Source organism: Tamandua tetradactyla, chromosome 3, assembly GCF_023851605.1.
Source record: "Tamandua tetradactyla isolate mTamTet1 chromosome 3, mTamTet1.pri, whole genome shotgun sequence".
NCBI classification, from domain to species: domain Eukaryota; kingdom Metazoa; phylum Chordata; class Mammalia; order Pilosa; family Myrmecophagidae; genus Tamandua; species Tamandua tetradactyla.
This window is the reverse complement of record NC_135329.1, coordinates 27,264,707-27,280,221: the sequence shown is the minus strand read 5'-3', so window position 1 is coordinate 27,280,221 and position 15,515 is coordinate 27,264,707. Positions and strand designations below refer to the sequence as shown.

General features: G+C 37.5%; 1 protein-coding gene across 5 annotated transcripts in view; it reads right to left on the bottom strand.

The window, feature by feature from the left end:
- Positions 1-15,515, bottom strand: part of PPP2R2A (protein phosphatase 2 regulatory subunit Balpha) — a 133,973-nt gene that overhangs the window by 19,575 nt on the left and 98,883 nt on the right. The window lies entirely within an intron of this gene.

Here is a 15,515-nt window from a genome sequence, read left to right as displayed (position 1 = left end):
CAGATTTTACAAATTGTGATGAACCCATCAGCTGTATCTTATATACAATCATTTTCTGTTTTTTAATAATAAAGACCTTCAAAGGAAATAAATAAGAAAGCTTAAAAATAAAGGGGGAAAAAAAAGAAAGCTAAATAAAGACTAGTAATTTAAGCCCAATTCAACAGGAAAACACTGATATTTAAACATAAATCAATCTGATTATCTGGATCTTACTAATTTACCATTAATTACATATTAAACCATATAGAAACAAACGATAAAAATCTGAGCATCCAAAGTAAGGGAACTTCTCTAAAATGTGAAGATTAGATAAGAAAAACTTGTTCAGAAAAGGCTGGCCAAGGCACACCTTCCTTCTCAGTCTACTTTAGAGGTCAATTCTCAAGCTATTATTTAATATGATGTATTTTCTTCACCCTTTTCCTTCCTAATGTCTGCTTTTTAGTCTTATCACTGCTTAAAAACCCTGAGGAGAGCTCTGACGAATGTAACGATCGCACTTAATGCCGGAATCCAACCCCAGGACCATATCTTTAGGATAAGATTTTTAAAACATTCCATCCCATAAGCCCTTGTTACAAAGCTCTATTACTGATTAAGTCCATATTCAGCATTATCCAGCACTTTCCCCATGTCACGACCATCACCAACTGCTTATTCTTCTCATACTATGAGCCTAGTATGCACTGATGGTTTATTTCCTTTAAGATTGGTGTGAGAGAGTGTAGTTTAAACCACTAAACAAACTACATGTGAACCTCTTCAGCATCATTACTACTTCAGGAAAAGTGAGTTATAACCATGTTCTGACTTTCAAAACCTTTATATTAAAACACTACTGAAGAATGAAGCTGATTTGGGTAGGTCTAAGGTAAATCAGAATACAGGGTAAAAGATAATACAGTCTATCTGTTAAAGTTCAACTTCTGTGGGAGACCAAAGGAAGGGATGTTGATTTGGTGCAAAATTTATATTTTGGGTAGCACATTATCTAATTTAACTTGTGTGGTCAGTGTATTTGAATACCATAATTACACGGAACCTTGAATAGGGTGTGAAATGTTGTTGGTTAGTTCGATACCCCAATACATTCCACAGTAATTTGGACAGAGAATTTAAAATGTATTTGCAAAGTCCCCTTGGGGGATCCCCTTGGGGGACTAGAGAGGAATATTCACCTTCCCCAAAGGGGGAATTCCTGATATTCTCAAAAGCAATAGGGACAACCAATTCAATAGGCTGAGCCCTTGATCTTGAGGCTGGACCCTATGAAACTTATTCCTGCAAAGGAGAAGCTAAGCCTACTTATAATTAGGCCTACGAGTCACCCCCCAGAGAACCTCTTTTGTTGCTCAGATGTGATCTGTCTCTCAGTCAACTCTGCAGGTGAACTCACTGCCCTTCCCACTACGTAAGACAGACTCCCAGGGACGTAACTCTCCTGGCAACATGGGACATAATTTCCAGGAATGGGCTGGGACCCAGCATCACAGGACTGAGAAAGCCTTCATGATCAAAAAGGGGAAGAGAGAAATGAGACAAAATAAAGTGTCAGTGGCTGAGAGATTTCAGAGTCGAGAGATTATCCTGGAGGTTATTCTTATGCATTAATTAAATACCCCTTGTGAGTTTATGGTGTACTGAAGTAGGTGGAGGGAACCATCTGAAATTGTTGAGTTGTATTCCAGTAGCCTTGATTCTTGAAGACGATTGTTATTACTATATAGCTTTTACTATGTGACCATGTGATTATGAAACCCTTGTGGCTGATGCTCCCTTTATCCAGGGTATAGACAAAAAATAAATAATCTAGGGAGTGGGGAATAAGGGGTAAAAAAAAAATTGACAGATTGAAATACTAGATGGTCAATGAGAGGAAGGGGTAAGGGGTATGTGTTGTATGAGTTTTTTTCTTTTTCTGGAGTGATACAAACATTCTAAAAATGATCATGGTGATGAATACACAGATATGTGATAATATCATGAGCCACTGATTGTATAGTCTGGATGGACTGTACGTGCATGAAGATAAACAAGTATTTTTAAAAAACATATTACTAAAATAGTTAACATGAACGATACTATTGGATAGTATTTACAGGACAACTACTTAAGTAAAAATGATCAAATGAAAGCTTTGTTTTGGATTGCTTAATAACAGGAATAACCATTAACTATTATTATTTTCCATATGCTTACTGGATTATCATCTTGAAAGCATATGTTTTGGTTTGTGTTTTTCAATAGCTTGGCTATCTGGGTTGATCAATTCACTGATACAGTCCAGTTAGGACCTGTGATAGCAGTGCCAATTATTAATGAGTAGGTTTGCCAGTGTTAAAAATATAGGACATCCCATAGAACTTAACCCACATTGGGGATATGGTGGGGCTAAAACTCAAACCCAGACAAAAATCAAGCCCAGAACATTGGTCGCTTTACCATATTCTTATCCCAAATGAGATAACCTAATCCATTAAAAAACATACACTCTGATATCACTTTAGAAGAACTTCTACATTATTCCAACTCAGCAGTCTCACAAAGTTTATCTTTATGCTCTCAAAGATAAGATGCACTAAACAGTAATTGAATTTTGAATATGAATACTCTGCTTTAAACTTTTACATGTAAAACTTAAACAAGAGACTCTGGCTCTAGAGGAACAGAGAGACTTAATTGCACAGAACCTCTATCTTTTAACTTGAATGTGAAATACTTTAGTCAAAAGTAGAAACTGATTAAGGTCCATACAATTCGCGCAAGCAACAGAAAGAGCCAAGAGCACATCACACACCTCTATATGCAGCAAGTGGGTCTGAATGGATCATACATTTGATGATTAGTAAAGAAACATACAAACACAAGCCTAAGAAAATACTCTCTGAAACAGAAAAGGAACATCATCCTGAAGACTCAAGAACAACAACATGGGTATAAATATGATCTATTCACACACAATGTGAAATACCACTAAAATTACAGTAAAAGAATTTATAAAGACAAATCTACAAGAACAATTATTAATGGCAGAGATGACAACAGGGTAACAATGGAGAAGACACTATAAGACACACATGAGTGGTAAGTGACTTGCGCACTCGAGAAAGACGAACCTCCAGCAGTGGAGAGTTTCCAAAAACTGGGGGTGGGGTATGTGTTTAAGAGGGGTAGGAGCAATGTTTACAGTATTATTATTATTACCAGTACTGTTTTCCAAAAAGGAATCATAATCCTATGTCCTCAAAATAGTGCCACTCAAGCATGAATCATTTAAGTTAATAAAGTTGTTTTTGTTTTAAAAATCTTCGTAGAATCAGAAAGTTGTGACACTTTGTAGAATGCCTCATATTTGGGATTTCTTGCACATCCTCTCTTTTTTTCTTCACCTCAACTTTATGATCACTAAAGGAATCTATTTATTTCACCACAGAATCTACTGGTGTATAATCCTATAATGGAAATAAACTTAGTAAGATTTATCTCTAACACTGTAATAGTGCACAGCATGTAACAGGCATTCAATAAATATTTTCTACATGAATAACAACAAAAAGAATGAATAAAAGATGGTGCTGGTATGATAAAAGGAGGTTGGAGTTAACTTAGTGGATTTACCTTATGCTAGAAATTAGAATGAGTTAGATGTACACATAGCAACACAGAAAGATCTTGAAAATACAGCTCTTATCGAAAAAAGCAGGAAACAGATTCAGAATGAGATATATTGTTTATATGCATTAAAAACAGTAGACAAAAACAAAAAAAAACATTTTAAACACAGATGCAAACAGAATTCTTAAATACTGAAAGAATACTATATCATTAACAAGTTTAATGTAAAGTAAGATAGTGTTTTGGCAGCATTAAGTGTAGACAAATACATCTGCAGAATCAAAGAGTTGACTCAGAAAAAAGCCTGAATAAGCAATGGAGAAAGGGTGGTCTTTTTACCAAATGGTATTAGGTCAAACTGGCTATTCATATGAAATCATGACCCCTATCTCAAACCATACATGTAAACTGAGCCCAGCTGAATTAGAAATAAAATGTGAAACGTACAACAATTAGGTTCTAGGACAATAACTTTCTACAATAGTGGAAATAATCATTATCTGTGATGTCCAATATGGTAGTCACTAGCCACACACAGTTATTTAGCATTTGAAATGTGGTTACTAAGGAAATGAACTTTCAGTTTTAATTTAAATTTGAACAGCCACATACAGCTAGTGGCTACCACACTGGACAGCAGAATTCTGAAAGGTAACGGTCAGTGTCTTTCTAGACCTTCAGATTGAGAAATATTTCTTACATTGGACCAAAAAAACACAATAATGAGTAATCCTACATCAAGCACTGATAAAACTGGACCACAGAATATCAAACCTCAAAAAAAAAAAATTTAAAAAATGAAAAGACAAGTCACACAGAAGGGAAGATGTTTCCAACAAATGTAACCAAAGGGTTCATATTCACAAAGCATTCAAAAAAAAAAAGCCTACAGGCCAATAGGAAAAACATGAGTCAACTTAACAGAAAAATGTGCAAGAGACCTCAAAATGCACTTCACAAGACGTTAACCAAATGGCCATGAAACACATTTAAAAAAGCAGTCTCAAAGTTAATTAAGAAATACAAATCAAAACCAGCATGAGATACACTCATAAACATCAAAATGTTTCAGGTTTTAAAAAGACTGATAAGACAAAGCATTAGGAAAGATATGAACAATGAGAGCTTTTATATATTGCTTGTAAGAATGTGAATTAGCAGAACCACTTTTTACTGTGGTGTCTACTAAAATTGAACGCATTATTATGTAACACATACATGATACTTCCACAAATAACTATGCACTAAAACACCCATTCAAGAATGTTAATAACAGCATTATTCTTAATAACTCCAAAGTGTAAACAACCAAAATGTCCTCCATCTACAATATAATGGATAAACTGTGGTATTATAATACAGTAAAATATCATATAATAATGCAAACAAGCAAATTATATCTACACAAATATATATTGAGCAAAACAGCTAAGCAGAAAAGAATATTTACCATATGACTGCATTTAGGAAAAAAATGCTTTACAGGCAAAGCTAAGAGTATTGGAAGATAGGACAATAAGGGGAGAAAGGAGAATTTGGTGATTAGGAAGGGGCATGAGAACAATTTATGGAAGGGTGAGAAATTGTATTTCTTGACCTAGCTATCTGCTGCGTGATAATCCACTAATTTGTGCACTTTTCTATACATATTTCAATAAAAAGTTTTCAAAAATACAGTACACAAAATCAGTACAGTTTATAAGAATAAATTTAAATGGTTACCTATGTAGGAAGAGGGGGATGGGAGTATAAGTTATGCAAATAAAAGGGTATCTGTGCGTGCTTGCATGCCTGTGTGCCTATGTTTGTTTATTTTCAAGAGGGAGTAGCTTTGGCATGACACATAATGATCATGAAAGCAAATATGCCTTTGAGGTACAATTAAACCAAAACATAACAACAATGAAACCCATTAGTTAGAACGACCAGCCATTTGTAAAGAGAGGTGGTTGTTTTATTTTATTTCTTTCACAAAAATAAATTCCAGAGGGAATAGTTAAATGCTTTAAAAATAAATTAATTTTTAATATAATTTTGAAGCAAAAGAGATTAAAGAAAGATGGACAGATCTGAGTTAGATAAGTAGTAAAATATTTTGAAGGTCAAAAAAGCAGTATAAGGGAAGAAATTACACCACCTTAAGTAAAAAGATTAATATCTTTCATGAATAAAAGTCCTTGAATCATCATTAGGAAAAATATGAACATCTCCTATTGAAAGATGAGAAAGGTTATAACTAGGTAACACACATGAAAAAAAGCCATAAATACATGAATAATTGTTCATCTTCATTAGTAATCAAAACTAAGCAATGATGACTTCCGGAGAAGATGGCGGCTTAGTAAGACACGCGGGTCTTAGTTCCTCCTCCAGAAAAGCAACTAAAGAAACAAAAACAATACGAAACAGCTACCGGAGTCACGACAGAGACCAAAAAGACAGCGTACCCCATTCTGGAACGGCTGAACGGGCAGGGAGAATCTGCTGCGGTGAGCTACCCAAGGGGCGCGCGTTTTCCCGGCCGGGGCGGCTGGTGACTGGGGTCCCCTCCACGCACGTGGCTCCCCGGTCTGACTGGGAACGTTGGATAGTGGGGCCCTCCCGTCACGCTTGGCGTTTCGGGCCAGCTGGGCAATTAGGACCGGCACTCCCCCAAGCCAGGGCGGCCGGCGACACCCCCCGCCCTCCACGCGTGGTTTCCCGGGCCGACTGCCGTGCAGACAGACGAGCGCCATGAGCTCCACCTACTGGGCAGGAAAAGAAAAACAGAGCCCAGAGATTTCACAGAAAAACCTTTCAACCAGCTGGGTCCCACACCCAGGGAAATCTGATCAAATGCCCAGACACCAGCAGAAAATAATGGATGACGCTCGGAAAATTGAAGATATGGCCCAGTCAAAGGAACAAACCAATAGTTCAAATGAGATACAGGAGCTGAGACAACTAATGCTGAATATACGAACAGAAATGGAAAAATTCTTCAAAAACCAAATCAATAAATTGAGGGAGGACATGAAGAAGACATGGGCTGAACAAAAAGAAGAAATAGAAAATCTGAAAAAACAAATCACAGAACGTATGGGAGTGAAAGACAAAGAAGAAAAAATGGAAAAAACAATGGATACCTACAATGGTAGATCTAAAGAGACAGAAGCTACAATTAGTGAACTGGAGGATGGAACATCTGAATTCCAAAAAGAAACAGAAACCATAGGGAAAAGAATGGAAAAACTTGAGCAGGGGATCAGGGAACTGAATGACAATATGAAGCGTACAAATATACGTGTTGTGGGTGTCCCAGAAGGAGAAGAGAAGGGAAAAGGAGGAGAAAAACTAATGGAAGAAATTATCACTGAAAATTTCCCAACTCTTATGAAAGACCTAAATTTACAGATCCAAGAAGTGCAGCGCACCCCAAAGAGAATAGACCCAAATAGGCGTTCTCCAAGACACTTACTAGTTAGAATGTCAGAGGTCAAAGAGAAAGAGAGGATCTTGAAAGCAGCAAGAGAAAAACAATCTGTCACATACAAGGGAAACCCAATAAGACTATGTGTAGATTTCTCAGCAGAAACCATGGAAGCTAGAAGACAGTGGGATGATATATTTAAATTACTAAAAGAGAAAAACTGCCAACCAAGACTCCTATATCCAGCAAAATTGTCCTTCAAAAATGAAGGAGAAATTAAAACATTTATAGACAAAAAGTCACTGAGAGAATTTGTGACCAAGAGACCAACTCTGCAAGAAATACTAAAGGGAGCATTAGAGTCAGATACGAAAAGACAGAAGAGAGAGGTATGGAGTAAAGTGTAGAAAGAAGGAAAATCAGATATGATATATATAATACAAAAGCCAAAATGGTAGAGGAAAATATTATCCAAACAGTAATAATACTAAAAGTTAATGGACTGAATTTCCCAATCAAAAGACATAGAATGGCAGAATGGATTACGACCCAGCAATACCACTGCTAGGTATCTACTCAAAGGACTTAAGGGCAAAGACACAGACGGACATTTGCACACCAGTGTTTATAGCAGCATTATCTACAATTGCAAAGAGATGGAAACAGCCAAAATGTTCATCAACAGACGAGTGGCTAAACAAACTGTGGCATATACCTACGATGGAATATTATGCAGCTTTAAGACAGACTAAACTTATGAAGCATGTAATAACATGGATGGACCTAGAGAACATTATGCTGAGTGAGTCTAGCCCAAAACTGAAGGACAAATACTGTAAGGTCCCACTGATGTGAACCGATATTTGAGAATCAGCTTGGAATATATCATTGGTAACAGAGACCAGCAGGAGTTAGAAACAGGGTAAGATAATGGGTAATTGGAGCTGAAGGGATACAGACTGTGCAACAGGACTAGATACAAAAACTCAAAAATGGACAGCACAATAATACCTAAGTGTAATGTAACTATGTTGGAACACTGAATGAAGCTGCACCTGAAATATGGTTTTTTGTTTGTTTGTTTGTGTGTTTGTATCTTTTGTTTTTGTTTTTTTTCTTTTTCCTTTTTATATATATATATATTATTAGTATTATTATTTTAATTCTCTTCTCTATATTAACATTCTATATTTTTTTCTGCTGTTTTGCTAGTTCTTTTCCTAAATCGATGCAAATGTACTAAGAAATGATGATCATACATCTATGTGATGATACTAAGAATTACTGAGTGCATTCGTAGAATGGAATGATTTCTAAATGTTGTGTTAATTTCTTTTCTTTTTTTTGATTAATAAAAAAATTAAAAAAAAAAAAAAAACAAAACTAAGCAATGATGTTTCTTCCTGAAATTGACAACCAATTTCTAAAAATGTGATAATGCCCACTATTCTAAGTGATGGAAATACTGGCAGTCATACAAACTTGGAGAAATATAAATTGGTAATTTGGGGGTAAAAGGGGCCATTTGCCAATATGTATTAAAAGCCTTTAAGACTGTAGCTACTCAAAAATTCCACTTCAAAGTCTATCCAAATGTGTGTGTGTGTGTGTGGGGGGGGAATGTGTGCAAAGATATAAACAACTTGATGCATAAACAATTCAAATGCCTATCAGGTCAAATAAGTTATGAAATACGACAGACCAATTAAATCTACAAAGCAGATTATTTCTGAACCATTTTAACCTATATGCAATATTTCTTTCTACTATCTATATATATCCAACTAGCTACAAGTATATTAAACCCATGCTATAAAAAACAGTCAGACTTGATAAACATATCAAACTACACATGCAATCCTTTTCACCCAATGGTTCCAACAGTTATCTTCACCTCCCTGGCTAAGGGATGACAAATATTTTAACCAGGGAAAACATTCATAGTATATAAAATTAAAAGTTACAAAATGACATGTACAGCATGATTCTTACTCTGTAAAAACAAACAAACAAAAAAAAACAGTTGAAAATACATGCAGAATCAATGGTCTTTATTTTGCAATGGTCTTTAATGTCCTTCCCATTGGTAATATTCTGACTAGATGGAAACCTACCCCCCAGCATGAAATGGCTATGGGTGAACTTCACTAGAATATTTTCCTCTGTAAGAGCACAAGTCAAATCGTTCTGAATATCCAAACCCCCAAACTGAGGAAAATACAACCACCTATATTTTAATCAACTATTTACACTGAAGGAGTATAAAGAGCCAGTTAAGAAAGAAACCAGATTTGATAAATTATAAAATATGCCTACATTAACTCAATCACAATATGCAGCAAATAAGCAGAAAAGATTAGTAGTTCAACATCCTTGAAAAAAGTACTGAAAAAGTAAAATACAGTGAACCCTAAAAATAACTCTACAGAAGAATATACAGTTTGATAAAGATGCATTTTAAATAAGTGTGATAAAATTTCCAACAATTAACGTAACAAATTGCCTGGCAATCTGGAGGTGGAGTGGGGAATGGCAGGGGTGGGAGGGATCAACTTATAAAACATAATTCAGGGAAATAAAATCCAACTAAAAATGAATTTAAATGGGGAAAAATGAAATATGGGTAAAATTCGAATAATTTGAGGTACAGAAAATCAACAACAAAAAGTAAACAAAACTTAATGGCAGGCAGGGTTTGGGCAATTAATGATCAAGGAGTACAGAATGTTCAATAAGGGTTATTGTAAAGGTTCCTAGAGTGTAAGCTCATAGAGCAGTCATATATATTCCTGAGTTTTAATTGTTATTTCTAAACTCTGAGATGCTATGCTTTTTGTGTATAACCTGGTAGTTCCTTGGAACTTTAGGTAACTGTGTGACTCTTGGGACTCAGAGTTGGTGTTCTGCAGCTCTGAAAGTTCAGCATTACTCGATACAGCAACTGTTAAGGAAACTGAAAATGAGAGCAGACTTCTATTAGATATATGAGTGAAGGAGGTCCGGTAAACGAATAATGTAAATCAGAATACAGGGTAAAGGATGAGACTGTCTATATTTTAAAACTCCAACTTCTATCTGAGACCAAAGGAAAAGATGTTTATTTTATCCAAGCTTTATATATATTTTGGGTAGTGCCTTATCTAAGTTAACTTGTATGGTCAGTTTATTTGAACACTATTACATGGAACCTTGAATAGGGCGGGAGATCTTGTTGGTTTGTACAGGTTAGTGTGATGCCCCAATATATCCCAGAGTAATTTGGGGCAGAAAATAAAATATTTGCAAAGCCGCTTTGAGGGACTGGAGAAATAAATGTGCAACTATTAAACTTTCCCACCTGGGGAATTGCTGATATCCTCTCAAGAATTAGAAACTCCCTAATAAGCCAAGCCCTTGATCTTGAGACTTGCCCTAATGAAACATTTCTGCAATGGTGAAGTTAAGCAAACTTATAATTATGACTAAGGGTTACCCCAAGAGAACCTCTTCTGTTGCTCAGACATGGCCTCTCTCTCCAAGTCAACTCTGCAAATAAACTCACTACCTTCCCCCATTATGTGGGGCATGACTTCCAGGCATGTAAATCTCCCTGGCAAGCTTCAGCCAGATATTGTAAATTGTCACAGTATGCCAAAACCCAACCAACAGAGTATCCTGGGATTTATCTAAAGTTCTATAAATGTTTTACTTAGTAAATTCATTGTTTCAGAAACTTAAAGCCTGTAGATTGTTCCTATGCCAGATAAGCCCTGAAACGCAGAGGTACCAGTCTCTCCAAAAACAACCAATTTCATTCCTCTACCCCATAAGGTTAATGCCCCTTTCTAGCACAAAAAAAGCTAAAATGGTCATTGTCCAGATTTTCCTGAAGATTGAGAGAATGATCAAATGAGAGGGAGGAGGTATAACAGAGAAATTAAGATTTAACAAATTATTATGACTGACTCATTATATATATTTCTTTTTAGTTTAGTATATCAGAACAGCGAGAAGGAAATACCTGAAACTGCTGAACTGTAATGCAGTAGCCTTGATATCTGATAATGACTGCATAATTACATAGCTTTTATCATATGACCATGTGATTATAAAACCTTATGACTGACACTTCCTTTATCTAGTGAATAGGTAGATGAAAGACAAAATAAAGATTTAAAAAAAAAAAAGCCGAAGGTCAACGGAATCTGGAAGATAAGGGAGAGACTGAAAGAATCTGCCAAGTGCACTGTCATGTAACAGAGAAGTCTAGGACCAAGGATCACCAGCAGCCAGCCCCAGAATGCCTGTCTTTGGGAAGAAAGCATTGTCCTGACGATGCCTTGATCTGAACTCTTCCTAGTTTCAAAACCACAAGCTAATAAATTCCCACTGTTTAAATTCGACAAAATATTTTAAGAGCAGATTCAGGTTTACAATAAATTGCACAGAAAGTACAGGATTCCCAGAGCACTCTCTCCCTTTTCCACCTGGTTCCCCTTTTAATTAGCACCCTTCACTAGCGTAGTACATTGTCAAACAACTTAAAGGCAACTTTAAATACACTTTTAGTAACTAACATCTCGCTCTGTGTATGTGCAGTTCTATAGGGTCTGACAAATATATTTATTTATTTATTTTTTTCCTATATTTAGAAGTTTTGAAAATATCACAGCAGTAACTGAAGGAGAAATAGGCAATTTCAAAGTTTTTGGCTGAAGTATAAACTGGTAAAATTTTCTGGAAAGCGTTTGGCAATACGAATCAAAACATTTAAAGTGTCCACATCCTTTGATCCAGTTCTTTTACTTTTAAGAAGATTGTAAGGAAATAACAGATACTTCAAAGATTCAACTACAAGAATGTTTTCAGAGTGTTATTTATAAACTGAGGTAAGCTGACAAAATTTGTCAGAAACATCCTCTAAAGAAAGGTCTAATTCTCACTTTAATGAGAAAAATAACATTTAAAGGAATCCTACTTTGTCTAACAGCAATATATTTAGTGACATTCATACCAATATGCACAGCAATCAGCACAGGTACTTCATACGAAGTTTAACTTCTAGAAGATATAATACCCACATGAGCTGGAATCTTTACAAGATTAGTAGCTAATAAATATTTGATAGCCAGTTGGATAGAAATCTGGGCAAAAGATGGTTGAACAAGAAATCAATAGAGAAATTCATGAATTAACACAAATGAGCCCCTGAACGCAGATCTCTCAGCCCTGTCGAACCTCTTTCTAATTCCTCCTCTCTTACACCTACAGAGAGGACAATTCTCACTAACAGCTACTATGAAGAAGTCTAAGGATCCATCACCAAGAAGGTAGCTTAAACACTCCTAGGAACGTCTTCCCTTTGAGACAGTTAAATAAAAGAGCAGATTCATCTTGTGTGGAACTCTAGAGGATGATCAAGACTGAAAAAAAATAACACTAAATTGAGGGGTGGGGGAGAGAAGGGAGCACTACAGATTTACCGGCCTGAACTCTGCCCCATGTTCAGTCCATATAGTTTAAGAAAATACAACCACAGCACCATGGAGTAGTGGCTGACCACAGCCCCACCCAAGGTAGTGCTGGAGTCCCATGCATCTTCAGGCACAGGGACTCAAGGCCATACACTGGTTGGTATGTGCATGCATACAAAGTGATCCCCTGGAAACTAAAGGAATTTGTGCTGGAACAATTTTCAAGCTCTGTACACTCCCAGCCTGGTCCCTAACTCATGATGAACCTAAATTTAAAAATTAGGTGTTTTTGAACACTGACCCCACCTGGCTACACGGAGCAGAATCCACTAATGCAAAAGTGAACAGTGGCAGAAAAGCTGCATTAAAAGAACAAACAGAAAGCTAGGACAGGCCCAACGCTGTGAAAGCTGGAGTGAAATGGTGGCCGAGGGCATAGAAGAGGAGTTGAATATATCATACCTCCCGAGGAGGAAAAGTTGTGTAAAAAAAAAGAGAAAAGCCCAGGACCCCTATGCAAAAGTTCATTAAGGAAATGGAGAACAAACAATACTATAAGCAAACCAGGCCTAACAGATATATATGGAACCCTGCACCCAAAAACAGCAGAATATACATTCTTCTCATGAGCACGTGGATCACTGTCCAGAACAGACCACATTAAGTCAAACAAGATTGAAATTAGACAAACCGTCTTCACTGACCACAGTGGAATGTAGCCAGAGATCAACAACAGAGAGGAAATTAGAAAATCCATAGCATATGGATATTAGACAACACACTCGTAATCAATCCATCAAAGGAGAATTCACAAAGGAAACCAAGAAATATCTCAAGACAAAAACACAACTTAACAAAACTTATGAGACGCAGCAAAAGCAATACTCAGAAGGAAATTTATAGCTCTAACTGGTTACATTAAAAAAGAGGAAAGCTACAAAAAATTCACAAAACTAACTTCCCTCCTACAGACTAGAATAAGAAGAGCAAGGTAAGCCCAAAGTTATCAAAAAGAAAGAAAGATTAGACCAGAGAAAAACAAAAACAGGTAAGCAAAAAATACAATCAATGAAACCATACGCTGGTCCTTCGGAAAGATTTGTTTAAAAATCAAGTATCGCTAGAGTAACAAAGAAAAAAGGAGAGAAGATACAAATAACGAAAATGAGGAATGCAAGGGGGATATTACTAATGACCCCATGGAAAATGGGGATTTGATATAACATGAGCAACTATATGCCAAAAATTAATCAACTAGATTAAATGAACACATTCCTAGAAGGAAACAAACAACAAACTGCCTATAGTGAAGGAAGGGGAGGGACTTCGGGGAAGATGGCCAAATAGAGTAGCTTGAGATTAGCCCTGCTCCATGGAAAAGTTAGAGAAGTGACAAGAGGGCAACTAAGGTGGCGATTTGGGAGTGCAGCTGACCTGGGAGAGCCTTCGGTACCACAAAGGGAAGCCCTAGTTGCAGAGGCCAAGGAACTGAGAGGCAGAAAGCGGGACCCTGGCATGGAGGTGCGAAGTGTGCAAGAATGTACGGATGGGAGCTAAGGACTAGGAAGTAAGCTAGGCCACGCTACCCTCACCAGCGCAGCCCTATGACCGGCGACTTACCCCACACACCTGAACCCCGTCACCCACTCCCATTCCCTGTATTCCAGTTGCCCCCACCAAACCAGTCCCCAGGGAACGTATCTGCCCCCCCACCCCCACCCCAAGTACAGCCCAACCTACCTCTCCTGCACCCCTCCCAAGCACTACCTCCCCCTCCTGTTCCCTGCAGGCTGTTGCCAGCACATAGATGCAGGCACTAACCTCCATACCCAGGCTACTCCTGCCCCCATTGCCCATAGTGCCACACAGCCTCACCATGCCCTCCCTGAGCTCTGAGTGTCAATTTATGGTACTCCTAGACCCACGCATGCATATGGGCCCCCAATCAGGTCATTCAGCTCTAGGAACCTCAGTTTACAGCAGTCCTAGAAACACGCATGTGCACAGCCCTCAGCCACACTTCCAGATCTGAGAAAGTGCTGACCTGCGCAGCTGTGTCACATCAGCCCCCAACCCACAAAGGCATAACACTGGCCTACTGCCACAGCTCTACGCATGCGCAAAAAGGGCCCTGTGCCTTAGACCAGCACACACCAGGGTTACACTCCCCAGACCGGTGCACCTGCCCAACTACATCCTCCCGGGCTGTTGGGCACCCACTTTCACAAGCATCAGCAAGACATTCCCAACCTGCGCCTATACCTGCCCTGAAACAAATCACAGCACTGAGTACCCCACCCCGTACCCTGCTTTCTGCTATACAACCATCCAGCAAATACAAGGCCTTAGACTACTAAAAGAAATCAGCTCCCAAAGTAAATCAATCAAGATGTTTACATGCCACAAAGACAGCAGAAGATCACTAAGAATATCACAATGCAGACAGACATAACCCTGCCTAATGACCAAATTAAAACACCAGGACACAGAAGTAGGAACTAATAGAGGATATTTATACAATTCTACTTAATAATAAAACACGTGGGATAGCAAATGACATAAAGGAGAACAAGAAGACAGTAGAAGATATAAAGAGGAATTTGAAAGACTAAATAGGAAAATAGTGGATATCACAGAGATTAAAGATTCTTTGACCAAATAAAAAACATACTAGAGGCACACAACACCAGATTTGAAGAGATAAAGAAGGAATACGTGCTCTAAAGGACAGGATAATTGACTTTGAAGACTCAAAACAGCAAATGGCAAAAAAGATGGGAAAAAATTGAATGGGAACTCAGGGAAATGATAGACAAAACAAAGCACACAAATAAAAGAATGACTGGTGTCCCAGAAGAGAGGAGTAAAGGGCTAGGAAGAGTAGTTGAGGATATAACGGCGGAAAACTTCCTGAATCTCACACAGGACACAAATACACAAGTCAAAGAAGCTCAAAGAACTCCAAACAGAATAAATCCAAATAGGCCTTCCCCAAGACACATACTAATCAGTCAGTCAAATGTTGAAGAGAAGCA